This window comes from Dasypus novemcinctus, chromosome 8, assembly GCF_030445035.2.
Source record: "Dasypus novemcinctus isolate mDasNov1 chromosome 8, mDasNov1.1.hap2, whole genome shotgun sequence".
In the NCBI taxonomy this organism is placed as follows: domain Eukaryota; kingdom Metazoa; phylum Chordata; class Mammalia; order Cingulata; family Dasypodidae; genus Dasypus; species Dasypus novemcinctus.
Genome location: NC_080680.1, coordinates 99,652,713 through 99,657,261, shown reverse-complemented (window position 1 = coordinate 99,657,261; position 4,549 = coordinate 99,652,713).

The following is a 4,549-nucleotide window of genomic DNA, read 5'->3' as shown; positions in this document are numbered from 1 at the left end:
ATGGCACTGGACCATGGGAGTCTCTTCTCCCACTCCTCAAATTTTGGGGCTGGGTGAAGAAGATGCTTTTCTTCTCCTAAGTGGGGGTTAATCTCAGCCCGTAGCTTCGAGGGTGAACCACCCCACTGAAGGAGTATTTCCAGCCAGTTACACCCCTTCACCATAAAGCACTGGAGAAATTAGCAGAAGCAAGCCCGATGCAAATGACAAGGATGCTCTGGACCCACCACCTCTTTCCCTGTTTTCTCCCCTGTCAGTTATTTATTCTAATAGCTGAATAGCCCTATTTAGCCAGTCTAGCAGTTCCTATTTTAAGGCCACCCAGGGAAGATCTCCAGTGAGGGAAAGGGCCTTTTGAAGATTACACATGAGCAAAAGGAGAGAGGCTTTGAACACTGATGGAGGTTCCGGGCTTTAAACTCTGGTTGGGGCTGCAGATCTCCCTGAAAAATAAAAGAGCAGAAGGGAAAAAGATAAAGGGACAAAATAGCCGCTACCAGGGTTAGAGGACTTTTGATATCACAGGTGCACAAAGAAAATTAAGAATCAGGGGCCCTGTCAAACAGGTTCTGTTTTTGCTGCATGACCTCAGGTCAATTGGCACATCTCTGGGTCCTTTTCATTCAATGCACACTGGTTGATTGGAAAAACTCTGGGCTAAGCGTTGTGCTAGGGAGTAGGGATTCCCGGGAGCTCACAGCCGTGTGGGGAAGCCAGGAAAATGGATCGTTAGAGCACCATGTGGCAAGAACAGTGATGCCTGATCCCCATCAGTACAAGCAGCAGCTTGACCTGGTAAATATTATCAGGGACAGGACAACAGACATCTCTTGAGCTGTGAGTTCTCCTGGGCACATGGCCCCTCCCCTGGCCCCCCCCCCCCCCCACTGCCACTGACAGAGTGAAGCAGGAGCCCCGGGGCTCTGGAGTCCTTGGCAAGACCCCCACCCCTGTCCCCCACTTCCCAGCCTGCAAAGCCCAGATGTACCCATACTGGCTGCCTTGAGCCCGCTCAAGTCCAATCCCATCGTGCCCTACACCATGTTCTCACGAGTCTCCCCGAGAGCCTCGGGTTCCCAGGGCCTCCCTCCTCTGGGATTCTTATCCCCGCTGGGCTCAGTACATCCCTACCCTTTCCCAGCTCCCTAAAGCCTCCCCTCTGCCCTCAATCTTCCCCTCTATCCTCAGCTTCTTCTGTGCCCATCAGCTTCTGGTTCCAACTGAAACGTGACTCTCCCAGGGACCCTCTGCCCCTGCGGCTCTCTCAGAGGAGCCGTTTCTCTCCACACTCCTGTTGCCACGCTCACTGCTCCTCATGGTTGCTTCTAGAACATGGTCCCCCCTCCCTAAGAGCGCCTGGCTTTGACACTCATGCATCATTTTAGAGGACCTACACCACCCCCTCCTTTTCACAGTCACTGAAGGTGAGTCTCTAAAGATTTTAATTCCTGGTTCACTGTCACTCTTTGAGCTCTTGGATGGATTTGGCTTCAATATCCATCTAAGTGCTCTTCCCAACACCCTGTCAGCTCTTTGATGTCCTCGTGAAAAGCCATACCCCTGTCACCGCTGTGCTCACAGTGCACCTTCTCCTTACCAGCAGCCGATTTCATTCCATAACCTCAGGTTCAAGAATCCCACTGTCTGGCCTCTGCTCACTCTGAGGCCCATGACACTTCCTCCCTGCTAGGTCCTAGAGCCCACTGACTCTGCCATCTTTTCACTTTCCCGTTAGCCCATTATGTTTTCACTTGCTTCTTTGCCCAGCTAAGAGCTCAAAGCCATCATGGTCATCATCATTTCCCTCAAGAGTGTATGTTCTGGGAAGCGGACTTGGCCCAGGCATCTGTCTACCACATGGGAGGTCCACGTTTCAAATCCCGGGCCTCCTTGACCCGCATGGAGCTGGCCCATGCGTAGTGCTGACGTGCAAAAGGAGTGCCCTGCCACGCAGGGGTGTCCCCCGCGTAAGGGAGCCCCACGTGCAAGGAGTGCGCCCCATAAGGAGAGCCACCCAGTGCGAAAGAAAGTGCAGCCTGCCCAGGAATGGCGCCGCACACACAGAGAGCTGACACAACAAGATGACACAACAAAAAGAAACACAGATTCCCATGCTGCTGATAAGGATAGAAGTGGACACAGAAGAACACACAGCGAATGGACACAGAGAGCAGACAACTAGGGGGGGCGGAGGGAAAGGGGAGAGAAGTAAATTAAAAAAAAAAAAAAAACCAAAAGAGTGTATGTTCTAAAAATGGCCGTAACAATACTTCCCATTTCACATACTCTTTGACCCTCCTGTCCTTGAAAGGTAGGATCTATGTCCCCTCCCCTTGCATCCGGTGGGGCTGTGACTACGGTAGAAGTGAGAAATGATGCAGAGTGACTCCCAAGTCTAGGTCAAAGAAGACGAGAGGGCTTCCACCTAGTTCTCCTGGGATACTCGCTCTTGGAACCCAGCCACCGTGCTGTGAACAGCACACGTGCAGGGAAAAATGAGGCTCCCATCCGTCAGCGCCAGCTGAGCCCACAGAGGACAGAACCCACTCGCCGGCCGCGTAAGGACCATCTGTATTAACTTCCTAGGGCTGCTGTAACAAAGTACCACACCCTTGGTGGCTTAAAACAATAGAAACTTAGTCTCGCACCCTTCTGGAGGCCAGAAGTCTGAAGTCAAAGAAGGAGCACAGCAACAGGCTCTAGGGAAGGGATGTTCTTTGCCTTTTCCAGCTCCTGCTGTCTGCAGGCTTCTTGGCTTGTGGCCACATCATTCCAATCTCTGCCTCCAGGTCATGTTGCCCCCTTTCTCTTCTGCATGTCAAATCTCCACCTGTTTTTCTCTTAGAAGGATACTGTGTGATTGCATTTAGGGCCCACCCAGATAATTCAGTATAATCCCCCCACCTCGAGATCCTTATCATAATCACTTCTGCAAAGGTTCTTTTTCTAAATGTCTCAAACCAAACGTCCTAAAAACACCCAGACATGCTCATCTCAGTAACTGGCATCTTCAACCCTCTATATGCTCAGGCCATAAAATTTAAAATCATCTTTCCTTCTCACAGTCCACCTCCAATTCCACTGCAAACCCTGCTGATATTGCCTGCAAAATATGTCCCTATCCAGCCACCCCCCACAATCCCACTGCCACATCCTGGTCCAACCCACCAGCATCTCCTGCTTAGAGCAGGGGTGAGCAGACTACAGCCCATGGATCTGTGTTTGTAAATAAAGCTTACACGTTGTCCATGGCTGTCTTCACATTCCAAGGGTAGTGCTGAGTAATTGCAACAGAGACTATATGGCCTGCAACGCCCAAAATATTCACTATCTGGCCCTTTATAGAAAACTTTGGCAACACCTGGCCTAGGTGATTACAGTAACAGGTCTTCTTATTTCCACTCTTGTCCCTATACAGTACTATAGTTGGCTCTCAACACAGCACGCAGGGTGATGCTTTTTAAACATGAGTTTTAAAATGAGCCACACTTTTCTCACTGCCCTGTTTAGAATTCTGCAGTGGCTGCTTGTCTCACCCAGCCCAGCTCACCCAGCCCTGCAGCTACCTCTCCAGCTCTTCTCGTATCTCCAGCTACTCTCTCACCTTCTCCAGCCACACTGGGTATGCTCCTGTTGCTAGAACATCCCAGGCCTGCTCCCACCTCCTGGTCTTTGCATTTTCTGCTCTCTCCACCTCTAATAATCCCAACCAGACTCACTCCTTGCAACAATCATCTCCTCAGGAAGCCTCCCCTGATCACCCCATATAAAATAGCACCATCCCTCAAGCACCCACTATCTCTCTTAATCTGCACCATTTCTCTCCCTAAAACTTACCACCATTTGGCATAATACACATTCTCCTATTTAGTTTATTATGACTGCCTTGCCTTCTTGAGGTCAAAGATTCCAACCCATTAGCTCAGTGCCTAGAACATAGCAGGTGTTCAGGAAACATGGTGAATCAATGACTGGCTAAAAGAATGAATTCTCCCTGCATGTCTGTCTCTGTCCTAAGCCGCTTACCTGCTTTGAGTGGCTAATCTCGCCAAAGCCCCATGAGGCAGGCATTGAAGGCAGAGCCCAGGGACAACCCACCAGGACTCAAGGTCAAATGTGACATAAAAAAGCTCACTGTAGAACCACCTTCATCTCCTAAAACTGTGTTGCTCTTTAAATTTTAGAAACTAGTTTAACCTGTCAGATCAAATTTCTGCCTCATTGCAAAAGTGCCACATGAGTACCCCCACACCCAGCTTCCAGAAGAAGAGTCTGAGGTTCCGAGAGGCAGCACGCATGCAGTCTGAACCCAGCTCTCTCCTGCCTCTGTTACTGCTCTTTACTCTTTGCTTCCCACCATTTAGTCTTCTCCGGCAGCTAAGATTTCCCTCAATGTATGTGACTACATTTTTTTTAAAGATTTATTTTATTTATTTATCTCCCCCCTTGCTGCTTACTTGCAAGTAAGCATTCTTACTCGGTGTCCATTCACTGCACGTTCTTCTGTGCCTGCTTTTCTCCCTTTGTTGTGTCATCTTGCTGTACCAGC